This window comes from Diachasmimorpha longicaudata, unplaced genomic scaffold (assembly GCF_034640455.1).
Source record: "Diachasmimorpha longicaudata isolate KC_UGA_2023 unplaced genomic scaffold, iyDiaLong2 ctg00000101.1, whole genome shotgun sequence".
NCBI classification, from domain to species: domain Eukaryota; kingdom Metazoa; phylum Arthropoda; class Insecta; order Hymenoptera; family Braconidae; genus Diachasmimorpha; species Diachasmimorpha longicaudata.
This window is the reverse complement of record NW_026973921.1, coordinates 37,501-59,718: the sequence shown is the minus strand read 5'-3', so window position 1 is coordinate 59,718 and position 22,218 is coordinate 37,501. Positions and strand designations below refer to the sequence as shown.

Genomic DNA, 22,218 nt, shown 5'->3' with positions numbered 1-22,218 from the left:
CTGAGGTCTCGGCTAGTTGTCCAGCAGCAGTGAGCTTGGTCTCCCTGTCGAGGAGACAGCGTCCCTTGAGGTCTACTAGCAGGCCATAATGAGCTAGCAGATCGGCACCAATGATGGCTGTCTTGACATCAGCAACAACAAACACCCACTTGAGTGCACGGCGTATACCGATGTTGAGCGTGAGCATTTGTTGTCCGTAGGTGCTGATGGTGGTGTTATTGGCAGCATAGAGTTTAAGGTCAGCAAGTCGAGTGTTGGACTGGGCGAAGGCACGTGGGATGATTGAGAGGACTGATCCTGAGTCGACGAGAAGTCTCATGTTGTTCTGGCGATCATGGAGAAATAGGCGGCATTCCTTGATAGTGTTATTGTTGCTGTCGCCAACCGCCTGCAGGGACGACAGCAGTTTTAGTTTCCCTGGTGAGCTGCAAATCGGGCACATGGGAACATGCATCTACGAGCCTTGTCCCCAAAGCGCTCATGGTAAAAGCAGAGATCGCCATGGCTCTGAGATGTAGGTGTTGAGGCACGAGAGCGAGAGTGTGATCGTGGCCTCCTTGAATTTTGCTGTTCCACCTTGATGGTTAGCTTTTCCATCTTGATGGTTAGCTGGTGAAGGGACTGGATTACGGTCTCCAGGCCCTTCTCCAAGGCTCTTAGTCTGTATTCTGTTGTGTCGTCCGGCTTGCCTGTGAACCGATCCGCAGCTGCTACCATTGGCTGCTGGTGCAGGTGTGTAGACATGACGTAAGTGCCTGTTGACGTCTCCATGATGTTGTCGGCCGACTCAGCCAGTTTGTCGAGTGGGCCGTCTTCAGGGAAGCCCCTTAGGATCTTGCTTACGATGTCAGGAAGTAGGGCTAGCCACCTGCAGCGTAGGAGCTTGTCAGAAGCTGTCCCACAGGCTAGGTCCCTCATCTCCCTGAGGAGTTGGCTGGGCCTCTTAGTACCCAATTCCAGACCTGTCAGCAATTTATTGAGGCGCTGGTCAACTGACTCTGAAAATCTCCTAATAATATGGTGTTTAATGTAGGGGTACTTATCGATCTCAGGTGCAGATCTCAGGACGTCTGAGATCTGCCTCATGTCCTCTGATTCCAGGGCTGCGAGGACTGTATCATATTTGGTGGAGTCACTGGTGATGCGTCTGTAGCGAAATTGGGCTTCGAGGCAGTAGAACCAGGTCTCAGGGTCCTCCCTGATGAATTTGGGTGGCCTGAAGTATGACAGGGCCGAGACTTGACCATCATCCTGTACGTGCGCGTGATGATGGTTGGCACCATAAGGGTAGTAATTTGAGAATCCTGCCGGGCCACCTGGTGTGTTGGGTGCAAGGAGACCGGGGGGGTTGTGCACCCCGTGACTGCTCATGTCACCAGGTTGTATTATCGTGGGCGAGGTACCTTGCTGCTGCGGAGGAATGAGTGGCATGCCTGGTAATTGGCTGTCTGCCCGTTGCTCTGTGCTGTGACTACTCGCTGTGTTGTCGATTGGATTTCCAGATTGATGGCTGGTGCGTGATGGCGAATGCTCGATGGTCATTGTGTACACTTGGGATCACTGAGAGACGCACGGCTCGATTGAGGTTAAATAAGTAATCCTTGAGAGGATCACGTCGGGGTCACCAATTATGGTGTTTCTTGGGGTTTCACTATATATAATAATAATGCACTAAGGGATTATGATAAACTAGATATTTATTGTACATCTAACTTAGGCAACACAAAAGGTAAGTAGTCTTAGGAATACAAAGGGTCCAGCATCCACTTTAGCTGTGGCGTAGTTACTTGAGTATCGATAAGGCAGACACCCAGCGCTAGCAGTCAAGTCGGGGAGATAGTTGCTGCTTCCGACGTTGGCGCTTGGGTGTCACGATTGTGGCAGGAGTCGAAGTTACCGACGGTCGAGCTGCCACAAGCGTTTAGAATGGCGATTTGCTATTGATAAATGTTCCTGGATTCATTCACTTGAGATATCAGGTTCCTCTAATCAATATGAATTGTGAGCGATGTGCTTGGCGAATTTTTTATTTCAAGTTTTTTTTGTAAACAAAAGTAACCATATTTTTTTTGGAAAATAGGATCAGCCAATAAAACGTCTACTTGGCGAAATTTTTTCACAAAAGTTTTTTTGTGATTTTTTTTATAGGATTTCACTCATTTTTGCAAAGCATAACAATCACTTGCAAAATAATATAAGCAACAATATCACTGAAACATGGAAGGGAAAATCATCATTCAGAAATAATTTTATCTAATCATTTAAATAATTAAAAATGATTAGACAAAATCATTAAAATGTGATGTTTTTCCCTACTATTTATTTTCACTGATTTTATCGAATCATTCAAATAATAAAAATGATTAGACAAAGTCGCGAAAATTTAATGTTCTTCCCTTTCATTCCTTTTCACTGATTTGTTTACCAATTAATAATTTTTTTATTTGCTATTTTTGTTTGCATCACTTTTTTCACTTATTTTGATACAGAAAAGCATGTAAATTATTTTAAAAAAAGTTAAAAACATCAGTGACAAAAAATAAAAGGCCAATATTAATTTTTTTAATGATTTTAACTAATCATTTCCACAATAACAACATTATGCAAACGGCTCACAAAGAAACCTCATCTGTATAGCTTAGATTTTCTGTCAGCCGGCTTCATAATTTATCTAATCATTTAAATAATTGAAAATAATTAGATAAAACCATTGAAGTTTGATGTTTTTCCATTTCATTTCGATTCACTGATTTTCTTACTAATTAATAATTTTGTTATTTGTTATTTCTGTTTGTATCATTTTTTTCAATCGATTTTTGTCACTTATTTTTATGCTGAAAAGCATCTAAATTACTAAAACAAATGTAAAAAAAATCGGTGAAAGAAAATAAACGGCCAGTATACGGTTTTAATGATTTTTTCAATTTCCCCGCTGTTACCGCTGTTACCGGTAGCGCGGGAAGCTAGTAATGCTGCCAGCGCTACCGGTAACAGCGGTAAAAGGGAAAGACCGCAGGTACTAGATAACCGAGGTTGGGACAGTAGTCGGTCGCTGGGCGCGCGATGTGAATCGGCCTTTTTCCCGATTTAACGTCGATTGTGATTTGTCCCGTCATTTTTCCCCTAGAATGAGCCCAGCGACAGAATTTATCATCGGAACATGTACAGTGCCAACCTGGTTATCTAGTAACCTTGGGGAGGAAGAGGAAATTGCATACATTATAATTGTTGCCAACTTTGACGTACAAGTCTAACGCTGAGAAAATAAAATCGCGAAAATATTACATTATGATGGTTGCTATGGGCGGATATTTTTATTTATTATTGTTTATCAAGAAATAAAAATATCATTAGAAAGCTCATAGTCAACTTATATAATGTAACTAAGGACGGATTTCGCGAGAAATTTTCATATAACGAGAAAAAAAATGAAAACCATTCGGGGAGTAGTTGTGTCGTGTATATTATACGCGACAGCATCGGCCTATGACGTCACACGGGTCTAAAACGTCAACTTGGCCGATACGCTCTCGCGTATCTTGATAATTCTCCGTCGATCAGTCCCCGTTTCATCCGTTAATCTTAATTACAGTAAGTGCGGCGATTTTTGAAGTGATAACTTCTTATGGCGCGTTGTCCACTTTTTTGGGTGAGCATTTTTAGGTGCGCTCGCGACAGATGAGATTTTACAGTGAGGCCAGATGCGGGAGCCACACGTCTCTCACTGCCTCACTTCGCGTACAACTGCGCTCTAGCCGTAGCAGTTGTTGCGCGAGGGAGTTGCGCATGAAACTCCCCCGCGTGGGATTTTTGCCCCCGTCTGGCATTTTATTTAAATATTTTATTTGACTGGGGTAGCTGCTATGGTATTGTGTTAAAAAAACAAATCTAAAGTGTTAATAGAAATAATAAAAACATTGTTGTAGTACTTTTGTAGACTATAGTGTTACTATATTTTGTATACATTATTACAACTGCTACGTACATAAACAAATGCAACACGTTATTGAATAAAATTATCTAAAAAATGAGAAACACGTATATATGTGGTATCCTACCACATCGACACCAACGACGCGAAATTAAGACGAAGTTATTATTCGGCCCCTTTCGCCTATTGTCGTACACCGATACACTAACACTCGACCCGAATTATTATCGCGCCTGACCTGCAGCAGATTGAGTAGTCTAAATTTAACCTTTGATTTGTATACATCGTTTCACGTAATAAATTTATCTTCGATAAATATTTAATTGATATTTGAGTTAGCTAAATACCCAACTCACTTCAGTGGTGACCCCGACGTGATCTGTTGCAAATCAGTTACGTTAACAATTGCAAGCAATCTCACATTTTGTCGATTTGTTTGACCGCGTGGCCGAGTTAATTTTTCGCCGCACATCATTCTCCAACGTGTTAGCTAGTGCATTAGTGCTTCTCAGTGCCTAGCCTCACTGTTTTGTATAATTGTCGACAAGATAAAAGTATTGTTTAAATCATTGCCGCAGTATCTCGTAAACGATGATTTTCGGCGTATGGAAAATTCTCGTTAGGTGAACCTTCGAGAACATTCCATAGCATTACCTCAGTATCGATAGCCAGCCTGCGGAACCAAAACAAACGCGCCAAGGCCACCTCACGACACTTCAAAGCAGTGCCCGGAGAACAGTGAATTTTTGCCTAATCCGTTTTCGACAACAACACTCGTAAATCGATAATTCCGCGTGTGTATTACCAAGTGCCGTCAGCTGAGTGCCGACACATTGCTGAGCACCCTATAGACGCTGTGCTGTGTTGGTGAATTTAATACGGACTCACAACGCCCGATTATTCCGCGATGCCCGTTGATCCAGTCACAGGTCTCCCGACACCTGCGACGGGAATGTCAACGATAGTCACTGCTGACCTCCAAGCACCACCATTCAGCACGGAAAAGCCTGCCCTTTGGTTCGCCCAGCTGGAAGCTCAATTCAGGAACCGTGGTATCGTCACAGAAGCTGATAAATACTACCGAACTATTCCTCTAATTGATACTCGCTCTGCATCGGAAGTGGAGGATTTAATTATCAATCCACCCACAGAGATACCGTACCAAAAATTTAAATCTGCCTTAATATCATCTTTTTCTAGATCCCGGGAGGCAAATCTCCTCCAACTACTCGATCGCGAGAGCATTGGAGATCGCACTCCTTCGCAGTACCTTCGTTATCTACGAAGCCTGGTGCCAGATATCGACGAAGAAGTTTTAAGGACTCGCTGGATTTCACATCTGCCAGAGCAAACCAAGGCCTGCTTGATAATCCAGAAGAACGCCTCAGTCACCGAACTAGGAGAACTTGCGGACAAACTGCACGAGGTCTTTCAGCCCACAGTTACCGCAATCTCAGGCCCGAATCTAGAGCACCAGATTGCCGAACTGACTAAGCAGGTGGCCGCCCTTTCTTCCGGCCGGTCTCGGCCGAGTCGCTCGCCATCCCGCACCTCATCCGACTCTCGCAAAAGGCGAGGTAGTCGATCTCGATCCAGGAAAGTATCCAAAAAATTCGAAACGTGTTGGTATCATTTCGCTTATGGCGACAAAGCACGCTCTTGTTTACCAGGATGTAAGTTTCAGGGAAAAGGCCAGGAGAATCAACAGAGGCGGTAGTTGGTTCCCCTATTTCAAACCGCCTTTTCGTCGACGATACAGCCAGCCATCAGAGATTTCTCATCGACTCGGGCTCAGACGTTTCCGTCCTTCCACATAATCGACGACCTTCTCTCCGAAGGATCCCTTATCAACTCTTTGCAGCAAACGGCTCGGTGATTAACACCTACGGCGACGCAGTCCTCACATTGAATTTAAAACTGCGCCGTGACTTCACTTGGCGATTTCTGGTCGCCGACGTTACCCGTCCGATCTTGGGCGCCGACTTCCTCAGCCATTTTGGTCTCGCCGTCGACCTTAAAAACAAACGCCTCATCGATACTGTAACGGACATGTCGACACCGGGTAAGACGACGGAAAACCAAACCGTAGCATCTATTAAAGTGCTTCAGCAACACGATGATTCACCGTACCTGAAGCTACTTCAAGAATATCCGTCTATAACGAAACCTGACGGAGCCTTCTCCAGAGCTAAGCATTCGACAGTCCACCACATCAGAACGACAGATGGACCCCCAGTATCGAGTAAAGCTCGTAGATTAGCACCTGATAAACTCGCTGTAGCTCAGAAATGTTTCCAAGATATGCTAAATTTAGGAATTGCTCGTCGTTCCCAAGGGTCCTGGTCATCTCCTTTACACCTCGCACCGAAGGCGACAGGGGATGTACGACCATGCGGAGATTACCGCCGACTCAACGACAGGACCATTCCAGACAGATACCCAATTCGACGCCTAGATGACTTTGCTGCAACGCTCCACGGAAAAACAATATTTTCCACAGTCGATTTAGTCAGAGCGTTTAATCAGATACCTGTGGCAACTCAAGACATCGAGAAGACAGCCATCATTACCCCGTTTGGGTTATTCGAATTCCCAGTGATGACATTTGGTCTCCGCAATGCAGCTCAGTCGTTCCAACGGTTCATGGACGAAGTCACGAGAGACCTGCCATACGCCTTCCCATACATCGACGACGTGTTAATCGCCTCGCGCAACGAGGAAGAGCATCTTCAACACCTGAAGACACTTTTCGACAGATTCCAAGAACATGGACTCGTCATCAACGCCGCGAAGTCGACATTTGGGAAGCCAGAAGTGAAGTTTTTGGGTCATCTCATCAATGCGCAAGGGATTAAACCACTACCCGAGAAAGTAGAGATGCTATTGAATTTCCCTCAGCCAAATAACATCAGACAGCTGCGTCGATTCATGGGCATGATAAATTTCTACCGCAACTTCATTAAAGGCCGTGCACAACTCCTCGCACCCCTGAATCAACTGACGAGTGGTAACGTCAAGGGTAATACAATCATCGACTGGACACCACAGCTCAACGAGGCTTTCACGAAATCGAAGGAAGCCTTAGCCAATGTCGCGCTCCTCGCGCATCCTGACACTAGCGCCGAGTGGGCAATATTCACCGACGCTTCAGATCATGCCGCCGGAGCAGTTCTGCAGCAACGTCGTCAAGAGGGTTGGCAACCATTCGCCTTCTACAGCAAGAAGTTCGCCCCTAATGTCAGCAAGTTATCGACATATGATAGGGAACTTCACGCTATTTATGAAGCTGTTCGCCATTTTCGATACATTTTTGAAGGACGACATGTCGAAATCCACACAGATCACAAGCCGCTAACGCACGCTTTCCAGCAACAACCTGACAGAGCCACTCCCTGGCGATTTCATCGATTAAACTTCATCAGCAATTTTACCACTGATATTCGACATATCGCCGGTGATGAAAATGTCGTCGCCGATTCTTTATCACGACTAGAATCGATTTCAACGGCCGTCACCATACAACAAGTAGCTGAGGCGCAACACTCCGATCCTGAGCTGGGAAATATCCTGCGAGGAAATCACCCGGTTTCAACTCTAAACCTTCATAAAATTCGTTTCCCGGACACCGAGGTCGAACTGTACGTCGACGTTTCGTCGAGTTCAGCACGTCCTTACGTCCCACAGCAATTGAGAAAACAAGTTTTCAACTCGCTTCATTCTCTTGCGCACCCAGGACATAAAGCTTCCTTAAAGCTCATCGCTCAACGCTACGTATGGCCTTATATGAATCGCGACTGCCGCGAGTGGGCCAGAGCATGCATAGAGTGCCAAAAATGTAAGATAACTAGGCACCAGTCAGCTCCAATCGCTCATTTCGAACTTCCGTCTCAGAGATTCGAACACATACACATTGACATCGTCTCATTACCCCTGTCCAGAGGACATCGCAAATGCCTCACAATCATCGACAGGTTTACTCGTTTTCCCGAGGCAGTGCCACTGGAAACGGCATCTACGGAGAACATTGCCCGAGCACTATTACTGCACTGGATTTGCCGATATGGTGTGCCACTAAGAATCACATCCGACCGAGGAGGACAATTCGAATCAGATCTTTTCAGACAGCTAAATGATCTACTAGGAACTAAACACCTCGTGACGACACCTTACCATCCACAAGCAAATGGCCTCGTCGAACGCCTCCATAGGCAGCTCAAGGCTGCACTACTATGTCACAATGACACATGGGTCGACGCGTTGCCCGCTACACTTTTGGGACTCCGAGCAGCATTCAAAGAAGACGTCGGAAGTACGCCAGCAGAACTTGTTTACGGAGAACCAATTCGACTACCTGGCGAATTTCTCGCACCATCGAATAAACCGCTCCGCGCCGGAGAACTCGTCCAGAACTTGAGAAACCACTTCAACAACCTAGCCCCAGAACAAACATCAAGACACGGACATCGTTCAATTTTCAAATTCAAGGACTTGAACGCCGCCAGCCACGTCTTCATTCGCCAAGGCCAAATCCAAGCAAGTTTCTCCAAGCCATACTCTGGACCACATCGTGTAGTTGAACGTCACGAAAAATACTTCATTGTCCAAATGCGCGATAAAACAATCGCAATCTCAATCGACAATTTGAAACCGGCATACCTAATGGATGAAGATATCAACCACACAGCAGAAGTACCTGAACAGACTGAGTCTCAACCAACAGCAGGAACAAGCTCATCGTCTACACCACCTAATCGAACCCGGAGACGAGTGCATTTCAGCGACAATTAATTCTTTCTTGTCTAATAGTCAAACACACCTATTTTTCTCTCTGTTTCAGCCAGTAATCTTTCTCAAAGCAAGGGAGGCATGTGGTATCCTACCACATCGACACCAACGACGCGAAATTAAGACGAAGTTATTATTCGGCCCCTTTCGCCTATTGTCGTACACCGATACACTAACACTCGACCCGAATTATTATCGCGCCTGACCTGCAGCAGATTGAGTAGTCTAAATTTAACCTTTGATTTGTATACATCGTTCCACGTAATAAATTTATCTTCGATAAATATTTAATTGATATTTGAGTTAGCTAAATACCCAACTCACTTCATATATACCTATGCGTATCCTAATAGTATTGTACACTATTGGAAACATATATATATATGAAGTGAGTTGGGTATTTAGCTAACTCAAATATCAATTAAATATTTATCGAAGATAAATTTATTACGTGGAACGATGTATACAAATCAAAGGTTAAATTTAGACTACTCAATCTGCTGCAGGTCAGGCGCGATAATAATTCGGGTCGAGTGTTAGTGTATCGGTGTACGACAATAGGCGAAAGGGGCCGAATAATAACTTCGTCTTAATTTCGCGTCGTTGGTGTCGATGTGGTAGGATACCACATGCCTCCCTTGCTTTGAGAAAGATTACTGGCTGAAACAGAGAGAAAAATAGGTGTGTTTGACTATTAGACAAGAAAGAATTAATTGTCGCTGAAATGCACTCGTCTCCGGGTTCGATTAGGTGGTGTAGACGATGAGCTTGTTCCTGCTGTTGGTTGAGACTCAGTCTGTTCAGGTACTTCTGCTGTGTGGTTGATATCTTCATCCATTAGGTATGCCGGTTTCAAATTGTCGATTGAGATTGCGATTGTTTTATCGCGGATTTGGACAATGAAGTATTTTTCGTGACGTTCAACTACACGATGTGGTCCAGAGTATGGCTTGGAGAAACTTGGTTGGATTTGGCCTTGGCGAATGAAGACGTGGCTGGCGGCGTTCAAGTCCTTGAATTTGAAAATTGAACGATGTCCGTGTCTTGATGTTTGTTCTGGGGCTAGGTTGTTGAAGTGGTTTCTCAAGTTCTGGACGAGTTCTCCGGCGCGGAGCGGTTTATTCGATGGTGCGAGAAATTCGCCAGGTAGTCGAATTGGTTCTCCGTAAACAAGTTCTGCTGGCGTACTTCCGACGTCTTCTTTGAATGCTGCTCGGAGTCCCAAAAGTGTAGCGGTGTACGACAATAGGCGAAAGGGGCCGAATAATAACTTCGTCTTAATTTCGCGTCGTTGGTGTCGATGTGGTAGGATACCACATATATCCGCTGTCTGTTTCTTCGGCTAGGGAGACAACTTCCTGTTTTACCAACAGTTACATTACAAGAATACAAGTTTGGCGCTAGCGTTTAAAAGGGCGCTGCATTTAAAGTGTGAAGTTGATAAATTTTTACAAAATTACAGAGAATCTCGAAATTTTGGGGAATTGGGAAAATTAACTCTATGCTCATTTCAGCTAAGAATTAAAAATTATCGGAAAGCCGGAAAAGTAGGAAAACCCGAAAAAATATATATGCTACGATTATAGCTATAAAAAAATCTACATTTTTATTTTTGATTATAGATTTGTCGTGAAAATGGATGCGGATGATTCAAATGGTGCTCGAAAAGGAAAAAGGAAAAACTCGATAGATGACTTCACTAGGGACGTGATCTTATTGTACTTCATGTCCACTCAAAAAGTGCCCACATTGCTTTGATAAACTTGATTTTGTATGTACAATTTCTCATGTGGGGTTCGGGAAAAGCATGGACGGTGCGGCTCTCGCAACTAGTTTCAGCCACGCGCTAGTAGTCGGAACCTCCCGCAACGGTGGAGGCCGGCGAAAACGCGACGCCACACGTGGGGGTTGGGCCTGGGGGACTGGGTGGGGATCCCTCGGGAAAGGGACGGTTCGCGGGGTGGGTCGTCGGATGAAATGGGTGGGTTCCCTCCTTCTGTGGGTCTGCTTCATCTCTGCTCCTCTTTCGAGGAGAGTCGAGGGGGAGCACTCCCTCAGCGTCACCACCGGGCCACGATCCGAGCTACCCAGCTCGGCGGGAACCAGAAGGCCCCCTTCCAGGGACGGCGCCCAGCGTCCCGAGCTACTCAGCCCGGGCCGCGGGGAGGCGCCCCGTTTAATCCTTAATCCGTTTTTTTCTTTACTTTCTATTTTACTTTGCAGCTCTTGCCTTTTGCCATGGCCAGCGACTGTATCGTCTAACTTCCACCATGGATGCGCATCATTGTAGTTTCACCCCGGAGTCTAAGCTGCCACCAATCCGATCTCCGCGGGGGCACAATAATGCGTCCGTCGTGCGGCGAAGTCTGTGCATCGCCTCCCAGCATGCCAGAGGAACATCGACGACGACTACAACGAGGGACCCAAGGAGGGTGGTGCCCTCAAGGGTTCGTAGTCGCCCGCTGTGCGCCGCGGTACTGCCCTTCCGACGAGGGAAAGGTTCCAGCCTTCGCGCTGTCCAAGATGACGTCGCAGAGGACGAGGGATTGACTGCGCAGCCGAGCCAGCCAACGCCCGGATCTTGAAGACCATCAACCGGTGAGTCCACTCATTTATTAGGTAGGATTCGCGAGTGCCACGTTAGCTTAAGTAGGATCGATAGGGATCGCGTCGCGACCGGAGAATCACCGGTACCCCCCGTCCCAGTAGGTCATCCTCACCGGACCACCACGATCGAGGGACCGGGCTCGCAACGCGACCTTAGGATAATGCAAATGAACATGTCCCGCTCAAGTGCAGTAACCGGGGAGGTCTTCCAGCTAGTTCGCAATGAGCGTCTAGACATACTTTTGCTCCAAGAGCCTTATGCCATTCGTGAGGCGAACACCTGGGCCATCCGCGGCCTAGGACTCGGAATGCGTATTGCCGCGTGCTCAACGGAGAGACTGTGGGCGGCGGTCGTTGCGTGCAACTCCATCGTGGAGATTGCTTACGTGTCCCAGCTATCTACAGCACATTGGGTTTGTGTTGACGCCCGCGTCCCCGGTGGATCCTTTTTCGTCGTCTCCAGTTATTGTCAGTACTCCGACGACATAGAAATCTACATGAGCCAGCTCGAAAATATTCTCATCTTCCGCAGAGGTCGCCGCGTTCTGGTGGCGGCTGATGCCAACGCCCAACACTCCCTCTGGGGCTCCATGGTAAGCTCATCGAGTGCTTCGGTCTCCGCGTCGCGAATGATGCCAGTCGGGGCCCAACCTTCAGGTGTGCCGCAGGTACGTCGTTCATCGACGTCACTCTGGAAACCCTGGCATGTATAAATTCATACGTGCTTGGAGGTTGCAAGACAAGTGATCCACAGGTGGCCACACGTCTGTTCGTTTTCGGTTCGCGATCCGGAGCTCCTCACATCGTGTCAATAACTCCGGGGTCGGCGGGGGCTCTACCATGCGGTTCAACGTTCGTCGCGCCGACTGGGAAAAGTTCGAGGCGACCGTCGATGAGGAGGCCCCGTGAGAAACTCGCGGACCATCCGCTGGATTCCTCAGCGGATGTTGAGAGAATGGCAGAGGTACTGGGTGACGTACTCACCAAAGCCTACCAAGATTCGATGCCGCGCCGTAAACACTACCGTCGCGCGAATCCGTGATGGACCGAGGAGCTGACCAGCAAACGCAAGCTAGTCAGTCGTCTCCGTAACGGCTACCGAAGGGAGACTAACCCTGACGCACGAAAAATTAAACAGAATAGGTATCGTGTAGTCCTGCGGTCGTATACCAGGCTACCTGGGGCTTGTAAAGAAAACAGCTGGCGCGGTTACGTAATGACGGAAAGCAACGAAAATCCCTGGGGCTTTCATTATAAATCGCCTCTGATAAATTGCGTGTAGGCACGGTACTCAGCACTCTTAGAACCGCGAATGGCACGAGACTTACGATGCGTGAGACTGCTGACGTACTGTTGGACACACACGTACCCAACGATGACCCCAACAAGGACACACCCGAACAGACGGAGATACGCGAACGCGCGAGGAACCTAACGGTCCAGCCGGAAGACGCACGAGACTTGACGGACGACCAGCTTAAGGGTCTTATAAGACCCTTAAGAATTACAAAGCCGCAGGATGCGATTTAGTAGAAGTTAGGGTCCTGAAAGTCGCGGTCATGAGGATACCTCACATCTTCACTCGACTCTTCAACGCCTGCCTGAAGCACGGCGTTTTCCACGCCGTTTGGAAAGTCGGCACCCTTCGTACTCTCCTCAAAGGAGTTCACAAGGATGTGTCCAACCCCAAATCCTACCGTCCCATTTGCCTCTTGTCGGTTGTCGGGAAATTTTTCGAAAAGGTCCTGCACGGGATCCTTACGGCGAAAGTCCTTACCGAGGACAAATTATCAGGACGTCAATATGGCTTTCTGCCTGGACGCTCCACGGAAGACGCGATAGTAGAGTTGCGTGAAATAGTCGAACGCGGTAACGCGAAGAGGTACGTCATTGGACTCCTTTACGATATTTCAGGAGCCTTTGACAACGTGTGGTGGCCCCTAGTCCTCCAGTCTTTGGCGGATCGAGACTGTCCGAAGAATGTCTTCGAAGTGCTCCGGAGCTACTTTGACAATCGGACCGTCAAGATCGCCTGGAGCGACCAAGAGATTTCCAAGCCGGTCACCCGGGGCTGTCCACAAGGATCAGTCCTGGGCCCCGCTTGCTGGAATCTCATGTTCGATGCCCTCCTCAAGAGCATCGAGCAAAACTTCGGCGAAATCGAAGTCGACTACGCGGACGACCTTATCGCGGTTTTATCGGCCGACTCGCGTAAGGAGATAGAAAGAATAGGTCAAGGCGTCGTTAATCACATCGCCTCGTGGTGCGCATCGGCGAAGCTCGAACTCTCGAAGAGCATGACAGAGGCAATAGTCCTGTCATGCAATTCGCAGAAGAGAGCGCCGCCGACGCAGTACAGGTACGATCGGGCGCGAAAGACACGCCGACGCGTGAAACCGGCGTTGGATATCCGCCCACCCGAGATTAGGCTCGCCGGGGAGAAGATCCGGTTTAAGGAGAGCGTTAGGTACCTCGGGGTACATTTTAATAGGAACATGCGGGTCCGGACCCATACCGAATATGTATAAAAAAAGGCTCGGGTCCTTTTCACTCGGCTATCGGCCCTAATGCACAAGCATTGGGGACTCCGATACCGATCGGTTAAGGTAGTATTTCAGGGCGTTTTTCAGGCTGTCGCGTCGTATGCAGCCCACGGGTGGGTGGACCGGTGCACACCCTACGACTGGAAGAAACTCCGTACCGCACAGAGCAGCGCGCTGCTGACGGTGACTGGCGCGTATAGGACGGCCTCACACGAAGCACTCTGCGCAGCGGCGGGAGTTCTTCCTGTGGACCTATTAGTGAGGGAAAGAGCAGCGCGCTACCAAGCCAAGAAAGGCATTCCCGTCAGAATAGGAGATGCAGATAGACCCCGCAAATCCGCGCGTTGGTAACAACGGCCGCCCGAATCGAGGCCGTTGAGGAAATAAAAAAAAAAGATCAGAAATCTCTGGCGGAGTAGGTTCGAGCGGGCTTCAACCGGGAGGAACGCCTTTGCGTTCTTCCCCGATAGTGCGGCGTGCCTGGGAGCTAAGTGGGTCGAGTGCGACCACTGGGTCTCGCAGGTCCTGACAGGGCATGGGCAATTCCGGTCTTATCTTCATGACCGGTGACTTGCCCAATCACGCAACTGCGAGTGCGACCAGGCTGAAGACACAGTCCAGGACCTCATCATGGACTATCCGATATATGCACCACAGCGGGAGTGCATCGGGGGAATAATCGGGAATCGCCCATGGCCCCAGGCGGCACAAGCGCTAGTGTCGTCCAGGGAGTCATTCGCCGTGTTCGCGGATTTTTGCAGGGAATGTATGTGGTTGAAATGCCTGGAAACGTACGCGGAAATTAGAAATCGCGGCGACGATGAGTGAACGAATAAATGGGACCAACCAGCTCTTGTTGTCGGAGACGAGAGTCGTGGGACAGGAACCCTGTAACCTTCTCCGGGTAACCCTGTCCCGGTTGGAGATACGAATGAGTATTAAAGTCACCTCTTCTCTTTTCCTCCTCTTCTTCTTCTATTCTATTTCCTTTAATCCCAAATACCCTTATCCACTTTTCACATTCTGGGTGTCAGGCTGACACCAAGGACCACCGCCCCGAGGTTCCCCGCGGGAGCCATGCCTGCGTCAGTCACTTGTGACCTGGCGCCGTCATGGTTGCAAAGTGTCCTTCGGCCCTCTGAACCGGCCGACAGTATGGATTTTTCCAAACCCGCCCTTGGCAGTCGGTAATGGCCTAAGTGTTTGATATTATGTAAGTAGAGTAGATTAATAGGCCATGCGAGGTTTCCGAAAACCATAACCTGGCAAGGTTGTTTTCATACAACCGCATTGAGTGTCCCTACCTACTCCCCGCAGGGTGGAAAGGGGGGTGGGCAACCCCCCCTGGATCACGGGCATGACGAACCCGCGGACCCTGAGTCCAACTAGGAGCCTCCCCACACGCTCGAACGCATTTGAAATACGATTGGGCTTCGTGTGCACTTCACTGGGGACCAAAACCTCGAGATGGTTCTATCTCTACTAGCCGGACCACCAGTTGAGGTTGTACAGGGGTTCTTGAAGTAAGGATAATGCCAAGTGCGTGGTGTGTGTTCCTGGTTGTTTCGATAATAATTCGATAATATTACCAAATATAAACATGGAAACCGAACCATGGAAATCGGTACCTCGCTGAGTCCTAAATTCCATCAGATGTTCTTTTGATTGTAATGGCATCCGTTGTGAATTTGGGAAACGGACCATTGAGGGGCAGTAATGCGTGAGGTCCTACAAATCTGGGCTTAGGCCAGGGACTACCTCCCCGTGGTTCCCCGTGGGTGCAATTCCAGTCCTTTTCAATAAGAAAAGTGCTGTCATTGTAGCGAAATGTCCTCCGGCTTGCTGGCAGATCTGGATTTTTCCAAGACCGGAGAAACTTGGCAGCGGATTCGCGTTTTCCGGAAACCATAACCCGGCAGGGTTGTTTCCTTATAGCGGCATTGAATGTCCCTAACGAAAAATTTCGAAGCGAAAGAATCGTAAAGAACCACGGATGGGACTTGGAAAAATTTGTTCAACAATCAACATGATCACATCGAGAATATCTCAAATACGAAAAATGAGTATACCTATTCGTTCCTGAACAGCCTAGACAGGATATTGACTAAAGAAAAGTTGATGCGATTATTGTTGGTACGTCAAAATGGTTTTCCACATTCTCAATCCTCCTGAAAAAACCGGCCAGCGGGTGATTGGCGAGTCAAAATGTCGGTCATTTTGCGTTCCTGACATCAAATTACGCTTATAAACACAGCTTTCATGTTGAGTGACGAGTATCCGACTGTCCCTAACGAAAAATTTCGAAGCGAAAGAATCGAAAAGAACCACGGATGGGACTCGGAGAAATTTGTTCAACGATCAACATGATCACATCGAGAATATCTCAAATAGGAAAAACGAGTATACTTATTCGTTCCTGAAAAGCTTAGCAAGGATACAGACAGAGAAAAATACGATAAAAATTACAATAGTCTGGTACTATTCGATTAACAAGTATCGCCACGCCAACGATTCAGTTTAGGGGTGCGCCTATAGATGTTTCACATCAATAAAGTCTTACACAAGATTGATAGCATGCCTTGTGTTTGAATGATCAGGGTGGCGTCCAGTTTCAATAAGAATATGTTGTGATCCCTGCGATGATTGTTGGGAACTGAAATATTTAAAAACAATATGATATTAAAATACACAAAAAAAAAAAATTTTAAGTGTCGCTTCAATATACTCATGAACTCAAATCTTAGTTAATTATTGCAATATATGACTAAAGATTTGCAAATATAAATTTTATTAATAAATTTTTCTATATTAATTCCTTCATGAATAATAAAAGAATACTTAATTGAAGATAATATTAATATAATTTATATAAATTATTAATATGATTAATATGAATATAATTAATTAAATATAAAAATATAATAATTACATTTATGGAGACTTGAAAAATACGATCTACTTACTGATGACTTGGTAGTATACCATAGTGTAGTTTCACTTTCTTTGCACAAGGTTGATCACTTTAATCTTCTGAGTTATCACTGTCGCACATATTTTATTGTCAAAAATTGAAATGAAAAATTAAATAAAACGCAGGTTATGTGTACCGTAGTAAACAACAACGTCGAACTGAGTGAGAAGCCACACCGTACACTCTACTACACAGAATATAGATAGGCATACCTTAGTATAGCGTGGCGATTGCTCGCCACGGCAAGTATCGCCACGCCAACGATTCGGTTTAGGAGTGCGCCTATAGATGTTTCACATCAAAAAGTTGATTCTATTATTGTTGGTACGGCAAAATCGTTGTCCCGATTCTCAATCTCCCTCCAAAACCGGCCAGCGGGAATTTGGCGAGTAAAAATGTCGGTCATTTTGCGTTCCTCACATCAAATTACGCTTATAAACACAGCTTTCATGATGACTGTTGAGTATCCGACTGTCCCGAACAAAAAATTTCGAAGCGACAGAATCGTAAAGAACCACGGATGGGACTCGGAGAAATTTGTTCAACGATCAACATGATCACATCGAGAATATCTCAAATAAGAAAAACGAGTATACTTATTCGTTCCTGAAAAGCTTAGGAAGGATATTGACAGAGAAAAAAAAGTGGATGCTATTATTGTTGGTACGGCAAAATCGTTATCCCGATTCTCAATCTCCCTCCAAAACCGGCCAGCGGGAATTTGGCGAGTCAAAATGTCGGTCATTTTGCGTTCCTCACATCAAACTACCCTTATAAAGACAGCTTTCATGTTGAGTGACGAGTATCCAACTGTCCCTAACGAAAAATTTCGAAGCGAAAGAATCGAAAAATCCTACGAATGGGACATGGAAAATTTTTTCAACAATCGACATGGCCACATAGATGTAGTATCGGAGATTTTCAGACCTAGTTTTATTATTTTATTAAAGTAGAACCCGCGCTCTCTCACTAATGGCACCTAGGCCATTAGTAGCTGGCCCACTCCGCCACGTTTGGGGAATTTCCCATAGACGGAAAATGGCAGACAGAGCCACAAAACGGTGGTGGGGGAAGAGGCACAGTTGGATGAATCCGGGGTGCCCAGGGTATATTCTTAAGAGGAGTAAGTAGTAAGGAGTTAATAAAGAGAGTAGAGAGCAGTGAGCGCGTGTAGATTTAGAGTAAAGTCGAGCAGTGATAGTAGTTGCTTCGACGAGGATTATTTAGATTTAGACGTTTTTGTTTCATTAATCAGTGTCGGAAAAATTTAAGTGTATAGTGTTCATTGTAAAACCAAGTGTAACGCTAGTGTTTATTATCAATAATACAATTTGCTAGAAATTAAACGGTTTTTCTCTTTTTAAAAAGTATCCCCACATAGAGAACATCGCAAATACGAAAAACGAGTATACCTATTCGTACCTGAAAAGCCTGGAAAGGATATTGACAGAGAAGAAAGAAGTTGATGCGATTATTGTTGGTACGTCAAAATGGTTGCCCACATTCTCAATCCCCCTCGAAAACCGGCCAGCGGGTGATTGGCGAGTCAAAATGTCGGTCATTTTGCGTTCCTGACATCAAATTACCCGTATAAAGAGAGCTTTCATGTTGAGTGTCGAGTATCCGACTGTCCCTAACGAAAAATTTCGAAGCGAAAGAATCAAAAGAACCACGGATGGGACTTGGAAAAATTTGTTCAACAATTAACATGATCACATCGAGAATAACTCAAATACGAAAAATGAGTACACCTATTCGTTCCTGAACAGCGTCTATAGGATATTGACTAAAGAAAAGTTGAAGCGATTATTGTTGGTACGTCAAAATGGTTATCCACATTCTCAATCCTCCTGAGAAAACCGGCCAGCGGGTGATTGGCGAGTCAGAATGTCGGTCATTTTGCGCTCCTCACATGAAATTACGCTTATAAACACAGCTTTCATGTTGAGTGACGAGTATCCAACTGTCCCTAACGAAAAATTTCGAAGCGAAAGAATCGAAAAATCCTACGAATGGGACATGGAAAATTTTTTCAACAATCGACATGGCCACATAGATGTAGTATCGGAGATTTTCAGACCTAGTTTTATTATTTTATTAAAGTAGAACCCGCGCTCTCTCACTAATGGCACCTAGGCCATTAGTAGCTGGCCCACTCCGCCACGTTTGGGGAATTTCCCATAGACGGAAAATGGCAGACAGAGCCACAAAACGGTGGTGGGGGAAGAGGCACAGTTGGATGAATCCGGGGTGCCCAGGGTATATTCTTAAGAGGAGTAAGTAGTAAGGAGTTAATAAAGAGAGTAGAGAGCAGTGAGCGCGTGTAGATTTAGAGTAAAGTCGAGCAGTGATAGTAGTTGCTTCGACGAGGATTATTTAGATTTAGACGTTTTTGTTTCATTAATCAGTGTCGGAAAAATTTAAGTGTATAGTGTTCATTGTAAAACCAAGTGTAACGCTAGTGTTTATTATCAATAATACAATTTGCTAGAAATTAAACGGTTTTTCTCTTTTTAAAAAGTATCCCCACATAGAGAACATCGCAAATACGAAAAACGAGTATACCTATTCGTACCTGAAAAGCCTGGAAAGGATATTGACAGAGAAGAAAGAAGTTGATGCGATTATTGTTGGTACGTCAAAATGGTTGCCCACATTCTCAATCCCCCTCGAAAACCGGCCAGCGGGTGATTGGCGAGTCAAAATGTCGGTCATTTTGCGTTCCTGACATCAAATTACCCGTATAAAGAGAGCTTTCATGTTGAGTGTCGAGTATCCGACTGTCCCTAACGAAAAATTTCGAAGCGAAAGAATCAAAAGAACCACGGATGGGACTTGGAAAAATTTGTTCAACAATTAACATGATCACATCGAGAATAACTCAAATACGAAAAATGAGTACACCTATTCGTTCCTGAACAGCGTCTATAGGATATTGACTAAAGAAAAGTTGAAGCGATTATTGTTGGTACGTCAAAATGGTTATCCACATTCTCAATCCTCCTGAGAAAACCGGCCAGCGGGTGATTGGCGAGTCAGAATGTCGGTCATTTTGCGCTCCTCACATGAAATTACGCTTATAAACACAGCTTTCATGTTGAGTGACGAGTATCCGACTGTCCCTAACGAAAAATTTCGAAGCGAAAGATCCGAAAAATCCTACGAATGGGACATGGAAAACCTTATCAACAATCGACATCGTCACATAGATGTAGTATCGGAGATTTTCAGACCTAGTATTATTATTTTATTAAAGTAGAACCCGCGCTGTCCCACTAATGGCGCCTAGGCCATTAGTAGCTGGCCCACTCCGCCACTTTGGGGAATTTCCCATAGACGGAAAATGGCAGACAGAGCCCCAAAACGGTGGTGGGGGAAGAGGCACAGTTGGATGAATCCGGGGTGCCAAGGGTATATTCTTAAGAGGAGTAAGTAGTAAGGAGTTAATAAAGAGATTAGAGAGCAGTGAGCGCGTGTAGATTTAGAGTAAAATCGAGTAGTGATAGAAGTTGGTCCGACGAGGATTATTTAGATTTAGAGGTTTTTGTTTCATTAATCAGTGTCGGAAAAATTTAAGTGTATAGTGTTCTTTGTAAAACCAAGTGTAACGCTAACAGAGCGTAAATTACTTCACTCCAAGTAAAATTATAAAGTTGTCAAAATGAAAAAAGTTATTTCTTATAACCATGTCGTTTAAAAATCTAACGATGAATGTTTTCACATTCACAAATGTGGATGAGAGGAAAGTGTTTGAAATTAAAATCAACAAAACACCTCAAAATGTATTTGATGTTAATAAACCAAATACAAAATAAAATGTGTTGCACAATTAATTTTAAAAATGTGTTATATTAACACCAAATAAAATGAAAAAAGTTTCATATTTTAAAAGAAAAAAAATCGAAGCTCCCTGGTTGATCCTGCCAGTAGTGATATGCTTGTCTCAAAGATTAAGCCATGCATTTCTCAGTACATGCCGAATTAAGGTGAATCCGCGAATGGCTCATTAAATCAGTTATGGTTCCTTGGATCGTACTCACATTTGCTTGGATAACTGTGGTAATTCTAGAGCTAATACATGCAAAATAGACTTCTAACCAGAGATGGGAGGAATGCTTTTATTAGATCAAAACCAATCGGTGGTAGGTTTTCCCTATCCATCGTTAACTTTGGTGACTCTGAATAACTTTGTGCTGATCGCATGATCTCGTACCGGCGGCGAATCTTTCAAATGTCTGCCTTATCAACTGTCGATGGTAGGTTCTGCGCCTACCATGGTTGTAACGGGTAACGGGGAATCAGGGTTCGATTCCGGAGAGGGAGCCTGAGAAACGGCTACCACATCCAAGGAGGCAGCAGGCGCGCAAATTACCCACTCCCGGCACGGGGAGGTAGTGACGAAAAATAACGATATAGGACTCATCCGAGGCCTCGTAATCGGAATGAGAACACTTTAAATCCTTTAACGAGGATCCATTGCAGGGCAAGTCTGGTGGCAGCAGCCGCGGTAATTCCAGCTCCAATAGCGTATATTAAAGTTGTTGCGGTTAAAAAGCTCGTAGTTGAATCTGTGTGCCACGCTGTTGGTTCACCGCACGCGGTGTTTAACTGACATGATGGTGGGACGTCCTACCGGTGGATTTACCTTTGTGAAAGCAAAGCGGTCCAACTAATATCCCATCGCGGTGCTCTTCATTGAGTGTCGAGGTGGGCCGGTACGTTTACTTTGAACAAATTAGAGTGCTTAAAGCAGGCTTATGTTCGCCTGAATACCGTGTGCATGGAATCAGTGGTTCGGATCCCACTTAAAAATGTAGGTCCACTCGTGTTCTCGCATGAGGATGCGAGGATAAATAAACACCACAGCCAAATTGATAGTAAGAATGGGGAAAACTTGAAATAGCGAAAAGAGGAAGCCGATGAATGAGACTAAACAAATGCTGGTATGCAATTTCGAGGTACAGCACAGTAGAAAGCTTCACGTAGTGATGCTTAGGAGGCAACTCTTTTTTTTTTTTTTTTTTTTTTTTGTGTGCATGGAATAATGGAATAGGACCTCGGTTCTATTTTGTTGGTTTTCGGAAACCCGAGGTAATGATTAATAGGGACAGATGGGGGCATTCGTATTGCGACGTTAGAGGTGAAATTCTTGGATCGTCGCAAGACGAACAGAAGCGAAAGCATTTGCCAAAAATGTTTTCATTAATCAAAAACGAAAGTTAGAGGTTCGAAGGCGATTAGATACCGCCCTAGTTCTAACCATAAACGATGCTAGCTAGCGATCCGCCGAAGTTCCTCCGATGACTCGGCGGGCAGCTTCCGGGAAACCAAAGCTTTTGGGTTCCGGGGGAAGTATGGTTGCAAAGCTGAAACTTAAAGGA

At 45.6% G+C, this 22,218-nt stretch overlaps 1 pseudogene; it reads left to right on the top strand.

Moving 5' to 3' along the window:
* Window positions 1-20,744: 20,744 nt before the first annotated feature.
* LOC135171773 (small subunit ribosomal RNA) overlaps window positions 20,745-22,218 on the top strand; it is a 2,176-nt pseudogene continuing 702 nt past the window's right edge.